Raw genomic sequence first — 16,537 nt, 5'->3', positions numbered from 1 at the left:
GCAGTCATGCACGGCGCAGGCGGACAGATATCCTGCATAGGATTCTTTAGGGACACTACCAACATCAACGGTCAAGAGTTTCACCTGGATATCTATGTCGTCGACAGCAAGACAGAGAACTTATTAAGCAGAGAAGCCTGTAAACGCATGGGACTTGTCCAACGTCTCGACAGCATACAGCCAGCGTTTGGTGAGTTGGACCAGCAACCAGTCAACTGCCCACCGGCAAAGATCGTCTTGAAAGAGAACAGCCAGCCCTACAGCCTGCACACAGCTCGGAGAGTACCCATACCTTTGATGAAGGTAGAAGAAGAACTGGAAAGGATGAAGAAGGCCGGAATTATTGAGGAAATAACCGAGCCAACAGATTGGTGTTCTCCGATGGTGCCAGTTTTGAAGAAATCTGGAGCGGTCCGGATCTGCACGGACTTGAAAAAGCTGAACCTGTCAGTCAAGAGGGAGAGGTACCCGATTCCGACTCTCGACGACATTTTGCATCGACTCAAAGGAGCGAAGATCTTCAGCAAGCTGGACGCAACGTCGGGGTTTTATCAAATTCCTCTCGACCCAGAAACTGCCAAGTACACAACCTTCATCACGCCATTCGGAAGGTACTACTACAAAAGACTTCCGTTCGGAATATCCTCCGCTCCCGAGATTTTCCAACGTACGATGGAGACGATCCTGAAGGGAGAAGAAAACACAATCTCTTTCTTCGACGACGTTCTCATCTACAGCAACTCAGATGAAGAACACGAGCAGCATCTTGAGAGCTCCATGAAGAAGATTGTCGAGGCCGGGCTCAAGCTCAACAAGGAAAAATGCAGCTTCAAGCAGTCAGAGATCGAGTTCCTTGGTCACGTGATCAACGCCGACGGAATCAGACCAGACAAGAAGAAGATTGATGCCATCATCAACATGCCTGACCCGACCAACGTCACAGAACTGAGAAGAATTCTGGGCATGATGAACTTTCTGGGACGATTTCTGCCAAACTTGTCGTCAGTCTTGAAGCCTGTCACCGAGTTGCTGGAGAAAGACAAGGCGTGGAACTGGGGACAGCCACAGACACTCGCGTTTTCAAAAGCGAAAGAGCTCCTGACAGCAGCTCCTACCCTCGCTTACTTCGACTTGACTAAGCCGACAACGGTCAGTGCCGACGCGAGCAGCTACGGTATTGGCGGCGTACTCCTGCAGCAGCACGGGGAGAAGATGAAGCCAGTCGCTTTCTGCTCAAGAACTCTGACATCAACGGAACAAGGGTATGCCCAGATTGAGAAGGAATGTCTAGCTGCTGCGTGGGCGTGCGAAAAGTTCGAACGTTATCTGATCGGTCTGGAGAAATTTACGCTCGAAACCGACCACAAGCCGCTCATTCCTCTCATCAACACCAAAGATTTGGACGAAACGCCCATCAGATGTCAGCGGATGCTGATGAGACTGATGCGATTCAGCTTGACAGCAAGTTATTCACCAGGCAAGACGCTTGTGGTGGCCGACGCCTTGTCAAGAAGTCCTCAGTCGCCTGTCCAAGAGGGGAGAGAAGAGACATCGGAAGACAGAGCCGATGTTGCCACACTACTGGCGGAAGATGTGGAAGCTCACGTCGACGCTGTCCAATCTTCATGGCCGGTTTCAGACAAAAGACTAGACGAGATAGCAGCACTGAGTCAGCAAGATCCTGTCGTCAAAGCAGCTCTACACTACACGGCCAACGGTTGGCCCAGGTACGTCACTGACGTAGAGCCAGCTCTGAAAGACTACTACGCATTCAGAGGGGAGTTCAGCATACATCGAGGTCTTCTCGTCAGAGGCGTCCGGATCGTCATTCCGCAGGTCTTGAGAGAAGAAATGCTGAACCGGATTCACGAAGGCCATCTCGGGATAACCAAATGTCGAGAAAGAGCAAAGTTGACAGTTTGGTGGCCAGGCATCAATGAAAACATCAAGCAAAGAGTGTCAGCATGTCAACACTGCGAAGAGAAATAGCCATCCCAAAGAAGTGAACCACTTATGACAACAGAACTCCCAGACAGATAATTCCAGATGGTTGCTGCAGACTTGTGAGACTTCAAGGGACAGAGTTATCTCGTTCTGATTGACTATTATTCAAGATATCTTGAAATCGCTCATCTTCCGAGAGAGACATCTGAAGTCGTCATCGGACGGTTGAAGAACATCTTCGCACACCACGGAATACCAGACGTCGTCGTCACGGACAACGGTTCTCAGTTCACGTCAACAGAGTTCCAGAACTTCGCAGCAGCATGGAAGTTTACTCACTCGACTAGCAGTCCATACTTTCCTCAGTCGAATGGAGAAGCCGAGCGAGCAGTAAAAGAGGCCAAGAAGATTCTCGCTCAAGAAGACCCGTTCTTAGCCCTACTCAGTCACCGGGCTACACCTACGACGCCAACAGGAACGAGTCCAGCGGAGCTAGCACTCGGAAGAAAGATGCGAACGACGCTCCCTACTCTCGCAAGCAATCTCATCCCAAAGACGGTCAGAAGGGATGCGATCAAGGCGCGGGACGAGCAAGCAAAGCTCAGAAACAAGAGTGACCACGACAGACGTCATGGGACAGAGACCCTGCCGCCACTAATACCAGGTGACACTGTTCTCCAGAAACTAGATCACGAAAAGTCCTGGGGAAAACCAGCAACAGTCCTGCGTCAATGTGCACCACGGTCCTACGAGATACGGTCAGAAAGGGGACAGTATCGTCGGAACAGACGACACCTCAGATTGTCTTCCCGACAAGTGTTAGACAGGCCTACCATGACCAACATCCCTGTCCTTTACCCTGTCCCAACCCAACAGAGTCCTGTTCCTGAAACGCCAAGCCAGCGCAATGCAGACCAGCCAGGTCTTCGTTCTCCGGAACCTCCACCGACGCCTGGGTCCCCGCGACGTCCTCCAGCGGCGTCTAACCCAGGGCAGCAACCGTCGACTCCTGTCATCAAAACCCGCAGCGGACGAACTGTGAGACCACCGTCCCGCTTCGAAGAGTGAACCATCGACTCCGCAGATCAACAGCAAATAAACAATGACTGTTTCGGTTCCGGTCGGAAGATTCGTTACTGAAACCCCTATTGAACTTTAATTTTAAATGATAACGATAACGTTTCGTTTCATCAAGATCATTATATCTTTTTATTTGAAGGGGGGAGATGTGACGGTATTCGGTACCTCTCGGGTCGTGTCGGTCGAACTCGGTCGGTCATGTGATGGGGCGCGCATGTGCAACGGTGCCTTTTCCGCCCACTACTCGCTTCTCTCTAGCATGCACGCGGGACACTGATTAGGCATGGCTTACCGCATCGACCTTGTATTGTTGTCATCTGTAGCAGTTTGCTAGACAAGTAAACCAGATGAACGTACCTGATGTGAGTGTTGTTTATGTACGCTCGGAACACGACACTAACACACACTAACAGACACATACACTAACACAAATATACACTTACAAATACACATACACACACATTAGCAGTAACAAACACATACAATTCATGTACTAAGAAACACACCCATGTATACACACATACACACAGGCACACACACGCACACAGGCGCACAGACCACACAGGCGCGCGCACACACACACACACACACACACACACACACACACACACACACACACACACACACGCGTGGTAATCACCGACCTCTGTCGTGTGTGTGCGGGGGCCAGTGACGTCACTATACAGACCTCATACTGCCGAGAACACGTTAGCTGTTGCACTGCTGCTTTCTACTTCCTGGTTGTAACACCCCACTCGTTCACCCCCTCATCCCAACCCCGCCTCCCCCCACCCTCCCCACCCGGCTCAACCCACCCGCACCCCTTAACCCGCCCGCATTCAACAAGCCCGCACCCCTTAACCCGCCCGCATTCAACAAGCCCGCACCCCTTAACCCACCCGCATTCAACAAGCCCGCACCCCTTAACCCGCCCGCATTCAACAAGCCCGCACCCCTTAACCCGCACGCATTCAACAAGCCCGCACCCCTTAACCCGCACGCATTCAACACAACAAGCTTGTCGGCCGTACGTTTTACATGACACTCCCACCCTGTCAGTCAAGCGTGTATCTGAGAACCGGCTCCCCACCCTGTCAGTCAAGCGTGTATCTGACAACCGGCTCCCCACCCTGTCAGTCAAGCGTGTATCTGAGAACCGGCTCCCCACCCTGTCAGTCAAGCGTGTATCTGACAACCGGCTCCCCACCCTGTCAGTCAAGCGTGTATCTGACAACCGGCTCCCCACCCTGTCAGTCAAGCGTGTATCTGAGAACCGGCTCCCCACCCTGTCAGTCAAGCGTGTATCTGAGAACCGGCTCCACACCCTGTCAGTCAAGCGTGTATCTGACAACCGGCTCCCCACCCTGTCAGTCAAGCGTGTATCTGACAACCGGCTCCCCACCCTGTCAGTCAAGCGTGTATCTGACAAACGGCTCCCCACCCTGTCAGTCAAGCGTGTATCTGAGAACCGGCTCCCCACCCTGTCAGTCAAGCGTGTATCTGAGAACCGGCTCCCCACCCGTACAGGAAGCGAACACACGCTGCGAGTCTTCACTTGGGAGACCTGTATAGGACAGTAACCTGTATAGGGCAGTAACCTGTATAGGACAGTAACCTGTAACGGACAGTAACCTGTATGGAACAGAAATTAACCTGTACAGGACATTAACCTGTATAGGACAGTAACCTGTAGAACAGTAAACTGTAGAACAGTAACCTGCATAGGACAGTAACCTGTATAGGACAGTAACCTGTAGAACAGTAACCTGTATAGGACAGTAACCTGTATAGGACAGTAACCTGTAGAACAGTAACCTGTAGAACAGTAACCTGTATAGGACAGTAACCTGTATAGGACAGTAACCTGTATAGGACAGTAACCTGTAGGACAGTAACCTGTATCGGACAGTAACCTGTATAGGACAGTAACCTGTAGAACAGTAACCTGTAGACCAGTAATCTGTATAGGACAGTAACCTGTATAGGAGAGTAACCTTTAGGACAGTAACCTGTATAGGACAGTAACCTGTAGGACAGTTACCTGTATAGAAAAGTAACCTGTATAAGACAGTAACCTGTAGGACAGTAACCTGTAGCACAGTAACCTCTATAGGACAGTAACCTGTAGGACAGTAACCTGTATAGGACAGTGACCTGTATAAAAGTAACCTATAAGACAGTAATAATTATGTAGCACAGTAACCTATAGGACAGTAACCTGTATGACAGTAACCTGTAGAACAGTAACCTACAGAACAGTAACCTGTAGGACACTAACCTGTAGAACAGTAACCTGTAGGACAGTAACTTGTAGGACAGTAACCTGTAGGACAATAACCTGTATAGGACAGTAACCTGTAGAACAGTAACCAGTAGGACAGTAACCTATATAGGGCAGTAGCCTGTATAGAACAGTAACCTGTAGGACAGTAAACTGTATAGGACAGTAACCTGTATAGGACAGTAACCTGTAGGACAGTAACCTGTATAGGACAGTAACCTGTATAGGACAGTAACCTGTAGGACAGTAACCTGTAGAACAGTAACCTGTATAGGACAGTAACCTGTATAGGACAGCAACCTGTATAGGACAGTAACGTGTAGGACAGTAACCTGTATCGGACAGTAACCTGTATAGGACAGTAACCTGTATAGGACAGTAACCTGTAGGACAGTAACCTGTGTAGGACATCAACCTGTATAGGACAGTAACCTATATAGGACAGTAACCTGTAGAACAGTAACCTGTATAGGACAGTAACCTGTATAGGAGAGTAACCTGTAGGACAGTAACCTGTATAGGACAGCAACCTGTATAGGACAGTAACCTGTATAGGACAGTAACCTGTAAAGGACACTAACCTGTATAGGACAGTAACCTGTAGGTCAGTAACCTGTATAGAAAAGAAACCTATAGGACAGTAACCTGTAGCACAGTAACCAGTAGCACAGTAACATGTAGCACAGTAACCTGTATAGGACAGTAACCTGTAGGACAGTAACCTGTATAGGACAGTAACCTGTAGGACAGTAACCTGTATAGGACAGTAACCTGTAGGACAGTTACCTGTATAGAAAAGTAACCTGTATAAGACAGTAACCTGTAGGACAGTAACCTGTAGCACAGTAACCTGTAGCACAGTAACCTGTAGGACAGTAACCTGTAGGACAGTAACCTGAAGAACAGTAACCTGTATAGGACAGTAACCTGTATAGGACAGTAACCTGTAGGACAGTAACCTGTATAGGACAGTAACCTGTAGGACAGTAACCTGTAGAACAGTAACCTGTAGGACAGTAACCTATAGGAAAGTAACCTGTAGGACAGTAACCTATAAGACAGGAACATGTAGCACAGTAACCTGTATAGGACAGTAACCTGTAGGACAGTAACCTGTATAGGACAGTAACCTGTAGGACAGTAACCTGTATCGGACAGTAACCTGTATAGAACAGTAATTAACATGTATAGGACAGTAACCTGTATAGGACAGTAGCCTGTAGAACAGTAACCAGTAGGACAGTAAACTGTATAGGACAGTAACCTGTGTAGAACAGTAATTAACCTGTATAGGTCAGTAACCTGTATAGGACAGTAACCTGTATAGGACAGCAACTTGTAAAGGACAGTAACCTATAGAAAATTAACCTGTAAAGGACAGTAACCTGTATAGGACAGTAACCTGTAGCACAGTAACCTGTAGCACAGTAACCAGTAGGACAGTAACCTATAGGACAGTAACCTGTATGACAGTAACCTGTAGAACAGTAACCTACAGAACAGTAACCTGTAGGACAATAACCTGTATAGGACAGTAACCTACAGAACAGTAACCTGTCGGACAGTTACATGTAGGACAGTAACCTGTATAGGATAGTAACCTGTATAGGACAGTAACCTGTATAGTACAGTAACCTGTATAGAACAGTAATTAACCTGTATAGGACAGTAACCTGTATAGGACAGTACCTTTAGAACAGTAACCTGTATAGGACAGTACCTTTAGAACAGTAACCTGTTTAGGACAGTAACCTGTATAGAACAGTAACCTGTAGAACAGTAACATGTAGAACAGTATAAACTGTATATGACAGTAACCTGTTTAGGACAGTAACCTATAGGACAGTAACCTGTGTAGGACAGCAACCTGTATAGGACAGTAACCTGTATAGGACAGTATCCTGTAGAACAGTAACCTGTAGCACAGTAACCTGTAGGACAGTAAACTGTATAGGACAGTAACCTATATAGGGCAGTAGCCTGTATAGAACAGTAACCTGTAGGACAGTAAACTGTAGAACAGTAACCAGTAGAACAGTAACTTGTAGGACAGTAACCTGTAGGACAGTAACCTGTAGAACAGTAACCTGTATAAGACAGTAACCTGTAGGACAGTAACCTTTAGAACAGTAACCTGTAGGACAGTAACCTGTATAGGACAGTAACCTGTATAGGACAGCAACTTGTAAAGGACAGTAACCTATAGAAAATTAACCTGTAAAGGACAGTAACTTGTATAGGACAGTAACCTGTATAGAACAGTAACGTATAGGACAGTAACCTGTAGCACAGGAACCTGTAGCACAGTAACATGTAACACAGTAACCTGTATAGGACAGTAACCTGTAGTACAGTAAACTGTATAGGACAGTCACCTGTAGGACAGTAACCTGTATAGGACAGTAACGTGTAGGAAAGTAACCTGTAACGGACAGTAACCATTTTAGAACAGTAAACTGTAGGACAGTAACCTGTATAGGACAGTAACCTGTATAGGACAGTAACCTGTAGGACAGTAACCTGTATAGGACAGTAACCTGTAAGACAGTAACCTGTAGGACAGTTACCTGTGTAGAACAGTAACCTGTATAAGACAGTAACCTGTAGGACAGTAACCTTTAGAACAGTAACCTGTAGGACAGTAACCTGTAGAACAGTAACCTGTATAGGACATTAACCTGTAGCACAGTAACCCGTAGCACAGTAACCTGTAGCACAGTAAGCTGTAGGACACTAACCTGTAGGACAGTAACTTGTAGGACAGTAACCTGTAGGACAATAACCTGTATAGGACAGTAACCTGTATAGGACAGTATCCTGTAGAACAGTAACCTGTAGCACAGTAACCTGTAGGACAGTAAACTGTATAGGACAGTAACCTGTATAGAACAGTAACCTATAGGACAGTAACCTGAAGCACAGTAACCTGTAGCACAGTAACATGTAACACAGTAACCTGTATAGGACAGTAACCTGTAGTACAGTAAACTGTATAGGACAGTCACCTGTAGCACAGTAACCTGTAGGACAGTAACCTGTATAGGACAGTAACTTGTATGACAGTAACCTGTAGGACAGTAACCTGTAGGACAGTAACCTGTATGACAGTAACCTGTAGGACAGTAACCTGTATGACAGTAAGCTGTAGGACAGTAACCTGTAGAACAGTAACCAGTAGGACAGTAACGTATAGAACAGTAACCTGTAGGACAGTAACCTATAAGACAGGAACATGTAGCATAGTAACCTGTATAGGACAGTAACCTGTATAGGACAGTAACCTGTAGGACAGTAACCTGTATCGGACAGAACCTGTATAGAACAGTAATTAACCTGTATAGGACAGTAACCTGTATAGAACAGTAACCTGTATAGGACAGTAACCTGTATAGGACAGCAACCTGTATAGGACAGTAACCTGTAGGACAGCAACCTGTATAGGACAGCAACCTGTATAGGACAGTAACGTGTAGGACAGTAACCTATAGAAAATTAACCTGTAAAGGACAGTAACTTGTATAGGACAGTAACCTGTATAGAACAGTAACGTATAGGACAGTAACCTGTAACACAGTAACATGTAACACATTAACCTGTATAGGACAGTACCTTTAGAACAGTAACCTGTTTAGGACAGTAACCTGTATAGAACAGTAACCTGTATAGGACATTAACCTGTAGCACAGTATCCTGTAGAACAGTAACCTGTAGCACAGTAACCTGTAGGACAGTAAACTGTATAGGACAGTAACCTGTATAGAACAGTAACCTATAGGACAGTAACCTGAAGCACAGTAACCTGTAGCACAGTAACATGTAACACAGTAACCTGTATAGGACAGTAACCTGTAGGACAGTAACCTGTATGGAACAGTAAACTGTATAAGACAGTAACCTGTAGGACAGTAACCTGTAGCACAGTAACCTGTAGGACAGTAACCTGTATAGGACAGTAACTTGTATGACAGTAACCTGTAGGACAGTAACCTGTAGGACAGTAACCTGTATGACAGTAAGCTGTAGGACAGTAACCTGTAGAACAGTAACCTGCAGGATAGTTACATGTAGGACAGTAACCTGTAGAACTGAAAGCCCTTAGATTGAGGCTGACAGTCTCGACTGTCAAGTGACACGGGTGACCTTGTGACCTCCCTGGACCTGATCGGAACGACCCCTTCAACCTTTCCTCGTGCACTACATATAGCAGAACAATCCTTCGTGATCTGGTTCAGTCGTTAGGCCGAGAAAAAAACCAGTGATGGTTGATGTAACCTGTCAATACGTAGGGTAGGTCGTTTGGTAACTTGTGTCTTTTTGAAAAGCGCTGTGACTCTGCGGCCTCTTGACTCGTTCTCCGTCGTGTGTGTGTGTGTGTGTGTGTGTGTGTGTGTGTGTGTGTGTGTGTGTGTGTGTCAGTGTGTGTGTGTGTGTGTGTGTGTGTGTGTCTGTGTGTCTGTGTGTGTCTGTGTGTGTCTGTGTGTGTGTGTGTCTGTGTGTGTGTCTATGTCTGTGTGTGTCTGTGAGTGTGTGTGTCTGTGTCTGCGTGTGTATGTGTGTGTCTGTGTCTGTGTGTGTGTGTGTGTGTGTGTATGTGTGTGTGTGTCTGTGTGTGTGTCTGTGTGTGTCTGTGTGTGTATGTGTGTGTCTGTGTGTGTGTGTGTGTGTGTGTGTGTGTGTGTGTCTGTGTTGTGTCTGTGTGTGTGTGTGAGTGTGTCTCTGTGTCTGTGTGTGTGTCTGTGTGTGTGTCTGTGTGTGTATGTGTGTGTGTCTGTGTGTGTGTCTGTGTGTGTATCTGTGTGTGTGTGTGTGTGTGTCTGAGTGTGTGTGTGTGTGTGTGTGTGTGTGTCTGTGTGTGTCTGTGTGTGTCTGTGTGTGTCTGTGTTGTCCCATGAGCTCGGGTTTCCGTAACGTCAGTTTTTTTTAAGGCCTGAAAGTGAAAGCAAGCCTGACGGGGAAAAAGGTGAAATGAAGTGCCCAGGGTGTCCGTATGGAGACGGGAAAACAAAACCCTTGTTGATATCGCGTGCTGTACACTCTTCTGAAGACCCGAACATCAGCTTCTCGGCTCAGGTCTCTGTGGGAATAGCGCGCTTGTCATACAGCCTTAGAAGAACTCGAGCTCAACTCGTGTACTTCACAAAGCTCCAATCTCAAGTACCAGTTCGCTAGTGACCGACAAGGATCCGGAAAGAATCAGCAACCTACTTCCGAGATTGATTTAAATGAGCGTAGTTATATATATATGTGTGTGTGTGTGTGTGTGTGTGTGTGTGTGTGTGTGTGTGTGTGTGTGTGTGTGTGTGTGTGTGTGTGTGTGCGTGCTAAACTGAGACACTGGGAGTGCCCAGCCAAACTTTCCTTGTGTCCTCGTGTGGAGGTAATCGTTAAACGATATTGTACAGCGCGCGTCACGCCACAGCAAACAAACCCAGCCTTCAATGTGTCGCAACACTGAAAGTGTCGGATTGGATTTCATACTCAACATACAGACTGAAGGTTAAAGTCGGAGTCTAGTTAGATACAGGTAGTGATGTGGCACGCTGTCAGGTTTCTGTCTGTGTGTGTGTGAGTTTGCAGTGAGTCTTTCTGTGAAGTTGTCTGGCGTTGTGTTGGAAAATCGTAAGCTACGTGTGTGAGGTTGTGTGTTGTCCTCTGTGTCAGCTATCAACACACTGTGTGATGTTCTGTGTGTCAGCTATCAACAGGTTGTGTGATGTTCTGTGTGTCAGCTATCAACACACTGTGTGATGTTCTCTGTGTCAGCTATCAACACACTGTGTGTAATTACTGTGTACAGACAGTGACAGACATAATGACTGTGTGTAGACAGTGACAGACATAATGACTGCGTGTAGACAGTGACAGACATATTGACTGTGTACAGACAGTGACAGACATAATGCCTGTGTGTAGACAGTGACAGACATATTGACTGTGTACAGACAGTGACAGACATAATGACTGTGTGTAGACAGTGACAGACATAATGACTGTGTACAGACAGTGACAGACATAATGACTGTGTGTAGAAAGTGACAGACACAATGACTGTGTACAGACAGTGACAGACACAATGACTGTGTGTAGAGAGTGACAGACATAATGACTGTGTACAGACAGTGACAGACATAATGACTGTGTGTAGACAGTGACAGACATAATGACTGTGTGTAGACAGTGACAGACATAATGACTGTGTGTAGACAGTGACAGACATAATGACTGTGTGTAGACAGTGACAGACATAATGACTGTGTACAATGTTTGTGTAGACAGTGACAGACATAATGACTGTGTGTAGACAGTGACAGACATAATGACTGTGTGTAGACAGTGACAGACATGATGACTGTATGTAGACAGTGACAGACATGATGACTGTGTACAGACAGTGACAGACATAATGACTGTGTGTAGACAGTGACAGACATGATGACTGTGTACAGACAGTGACAGACATGATGACTGTGTGTAGACAGTGACAGACATAATGACTGTATGTAGACAGTGACAGACATGATGACTGTGTACAGACAGTGACAGACATAATGATTGTGTGTAGACAGTGACAGACATATTGACTGTGTACAGACAGTGACAGACATAATGACTGTGTGTAGACAGTGACAGACATAATGACTGTGTGTAGACAGTGACAGACATAATGACTGTGTACAGACAGTGACAGACATAATGACTGTGTGTAGACAGTGACAGACATAATGACTGTGTACAGACAGTGACAGACATAATGACTGTGTACAGACAGTGACAGACATAATAACTGTGTGTAGACAGTGACAGACATAATGACTGTGTGTAGACAGTGACAGACATAATGACTGTGTGTAGACAGTGACAGACATAATGACTGTGTACAGACAGTGACAGACATAATGACTGTGTGTAGACAGTGACAGACATAATGACTGTGTACAATGTTTGTGTAGACAGTGACAGACATAATGACTGTGTACAGACAGTGACAGACATAATGACTGTGTACAGACAGTGACAGACATAATGATTGTGTGTAGACAGTGACAGACATAATGACTGTGTACAGACAGTGACAGACATAATGACTGTGTACAGACAGTGACAGACATAATGACTGTGTACAGACAGTGACAGACATAATGACTGTGTACAGACAGTGACAGACATAATGACTGTGTACAGACAGTGACAGACATAATGACTGTGTACAGACAGTGACAGACATAATGACTGTGTACAGACAGTGACAGACATAATGACTGTGTACAGACAGTGACAGACATAATGACTGTGTACAGACAGTGACAGACATAATGACTGTGTACAGACAGTGACAGACATAATGACTGTGTACAGACAGTGACAGACATAATGACTGTGTACAGACAGTGACAGACATAATGACTGTGTACAGACAGTGACAGACATAATGACTGTGTACAGACAGTGACAGACATAATGACTGTGTACAGACAGTTACAGACATAATGACTGTGTACAGACAGTGACAGACATAATGACTGTGTACAGACAGTGACAGACATAATGACTGTGTGTAGAAAGTGACAGACATAATGACTGTGTACAGACAGTGACAGACATAATGACTGTGTACAGACAGTGACAGACATAATGACTGTGTACAATGTTTGTGTAGACAGTGACAGACATAATGACTGTGTACAGACAGTGACAGACATAATGACTGTGTACAGACAGTGACAGACATAATGACTGTGTACAGACAGTGACAGACATAATGACTGTGTACAGACAGTGACAGACATAATGACTGTGTACAGACAGTGACAGACATAATGACTGTGTGTAGACAGTGACAGACATAATGACTGTGTGTAGACAGTGACAGACATAATGACTGTGTGTAGACAGTGACAGACATAATGACTGTGTGTAGACAGTGACAGACATGATGACTGTACAATGTTTGTGTAGACAGTGACAAACATGACTGTACAATGTTTGTGTAGACAGTGACAGACATAATGACTGTGTACAGACAGTGACAGACATAATGACTGTGTGTAGACAGTGACAGACATAATGACTGTGTGTAGACAGTGACAGACATAATGACTGTGTGTAGACAGTGACAGACATAATGACTGTGTGTAGACAGTGACAGACATAATGACTGTGTGTAGACAGTGACAGACATAATGACTGTGTGTAGACAGTGACAGACATAATGACTGTGTGTAGACAGTGACAGACATAATGACTGTGTGTAGACAGTGACAGACATAATGATTGTGTGTAGACAGTGACAGACATAATGACTGTGTACAGACAGTGACAGACATAATGACTGTGTACAGACAGTGACAGACATAATGACTGTGTACAGACAGTGACAGACATAATGACTGTGTACAGACAGTGACAGACATGATGACTGTGTACAGACAGTGACAGACATAATAACTGTGTGTAGACAGTGACAGACATGACTGTGTGTAGACAGTGACAGACATAATGCCTGTGTGTAGACAGTGACAGACATAATGACTGTGTGTAGACAGTGACAGACATAATGACTGTGTGTAGACAGTGACAGACATAATGCCTGTGTACAATGTTTGTGTAGACAGTGACAGACATAATGACTGCGTGTAGACAGTGACAGACATAATGCCTGTGTGTAGACAGTGACAGACATAATGACTGCGTGTAGACAGTGACAGACATAATGACTGTGTGTAGACAGTGACAGACATAATGACTGTGTGTAGACAGTGACAGACATAATGACTGTGTACAGACAGTGACAGACATAATGACTGTGTGTAGAAAGTGACAGACACAATGACTGTGTACAGACAGTGACAGACATAATGCCTGTGTGTAGACAGTGACAGACATATTGACTGTATGTAGAAAGTGACAGACATAATGACTGTGTGTAGACAGTGACAGACATAATGACTGTGTGTAGACAGTGACAGACATAATGACTGTGTACAGACAGTGACAGACATAATGACTGTGTACAGACAGTGACAGACATAATGACTGTGTGTAGACAGTGACAGACATAATGACTGCGTGTAGACAGTGACAGACATATTGACTGTGTACAGACAGTGACAGACATGACTGTGTGTAGAAAGTGACAGACATAATGACTGTGTACAGACAGTGACAGACATAATGACTGTGTACAGAAAGTGACAGACATAATGACTGTGTACAGAAAGTGACAGACATAATGACTGTGTGTAGAAAGTGACAGACATAATGACTGTGTACAGACAGTGACAGACATGACTGTGTGTAGAAAGTGACAGACATAATGACTGTGTACAGACAGTGACAGACATAATGACTGTGTGTAGACAGTGACAGACATAATGACTGTGTACAGACAGTGACAGACATAATGACTGTGTGTAGAAAGTGACAGACACAATGACTGTGTGTAGAAAGTGACAGACATAATGACTGTGTGTAGAAAGTGACAGACATAATGACTGTGTGTAGACAGTGACAGACATAATGACTGTGTACAGACAGTGACAGACATGACTGTGTGTAGAAAGTGACAGACATAATGACTGTGTACAGACAGTGACAGACATAATGACTGTGTACAGAAAGTGACAGACATAATGACTGTGTACAGAAAGTGACAGACATAATGACTGTGTGTAGAAAGTGACAGACATTATGACTGTGTACAGACAGTGACAGACATAATGGCTGTGTACAGACAGTGACAGACATAATGACTGTGTGGAGACAGTGACAGACATAATGACTGTGTACAGACAGTGACAGACATAATGACTGTGTGTAGACAGTGACAGACATAATGACTGCGTGTAGACAGTGACAGACATAAGGACTGTGTACAGACAGTGACAGACATAATGACTGTGTGTAGACAGTGACAGACATAATGACTGCGTGTAGACAGTGACAGACATAATGACTGTGTACAGACAGTGACAGACATGATGACTGTGTACAGACAGTGACAGACATAATGACTGTGTGTAGACAGTGACAGACATAATAACTGTGTACAGACAGTGACAGACATAATGACTGTGTACAGACAGTGACAGACATAATGACTGTGTACAGACAGTGACAGACATAATGACTGTGTACAGACAGTGACAGACATAATGACTGTGTACAGACAGTGACAGACATGATGACTGTGTACAGACAGTGACAGACATAATAACTGTGTGTAGACAGTGACAGACATGACTGTGTGTACAGTGACAGACATAATGACTGTGTGTAGACAGTGACAGACATGATGACTGTGTGTAGACAGTGACAGACATGACTGTGTGTAGACAGTGACAGACATAATGACTGTGTGTAGACAGTGACAGACATAATGATTGTGTGTAGACAGTGACAGACATAATGACTGTGTACAGACAGTGACAGACATAATGACTGTGTGTAGACAGTGACAGACATAATGACTGTGTGTAGACAGTGACAGACATAATGACTGTGTGTAGACAGTGACAGACATAATGATTGTGTGTAGACAGTGACAGACATATTGACTGTATGTAGAAAGTGACAGACACAATGACTGTGTACAGACAGTGACAGACATAATGCCTGTGTGTAGACAGTGACAGACATATTGACTGTGTACAGACAGTGACAGACATAATGACTGTGTGTAGACAGTGACAGACATAATGACTGTGTGTAGACAGTGACAGACATAATGACTGTGTACAGACAGTGACAGACATAATGACTGTGTACAGACAGTGACAGACATAATGACTGTGTGTAGACAGTGACAGACATAATGACTGTGTGTAGACAGTGACAGACATAATGACTGTGTACAGACAGTGACAGACATGACTGTGTGTAGAAAGTGACAGACATAATGACTGTGTACAGACAGTGACAGACATAATGACTGTGTACAGAAAGTGACAGACATAATGACTGTGTACAGAAAGTGACAGACATAATGACTGTGTGTAGAAAGTGACAGACATAATGACTGTGTACAGACAGTGACAGACATGACTGTGTGTAGAAAGTGACAGACATAATGACTGTGTACAGACAGTGACAGACATAATGACTGTGTGTAGACAGTGACAGACATAATGATTGTGTACAGACAGTGACAGACATAATGACTGTGTGTAGAAAGTGACAGACATAATGACTGTGTGTAGAAAGTGACAGACATAATGACTGTGTGTAGAAAGTGAC

General features: G+C 44.9%; 1 protein-coding gene across 6 annotated transcripts in view; it reads left to right on the top strand.

Moving 5' to 3' along the window:
* Positions 1–10,695: 10,695 nt before the first annotated feature.
* LOC138974321 (uncharacterized) overlaps positions 10,696–16,537 on the top strand; it is a 17,590-nt gene continuing 11,748 nt past the window's right edge. For 2 of the 6 annotated variants that reach the window (XM_070347038.1, XM_070347034.1), the window contains exon 1: positions 10,778–10,924. The gene's annotated coding sequence lies outside the window, so the exon portion shown is untranslated. The other 4 variants (XM_070347035.1, XM_070347033.1, XM_070347036.1 and 1 more) reach the window with 4 other exon arrangements.

Source organism: Littorina saxatilis, linkage group LG8 (assembly GCF_037325665.1).
Source record: "Littorina saxatilis isolate snail1 linkage group LG8, US_GU_Lsax_2.0, whole genome shotgun sequence".
Lineage (NCBI taxonomy): Eukaryota > Metazoa > Mollusca > Gastropoda > Littorinimorpha > Littorinidae > Littorina > Littorina saxatilis.
The sequence above is the reverse complement of the archived record's forward strand: the minus strand, read 5'-3'. Positions and strand labels throughout refer to the sequence as shown.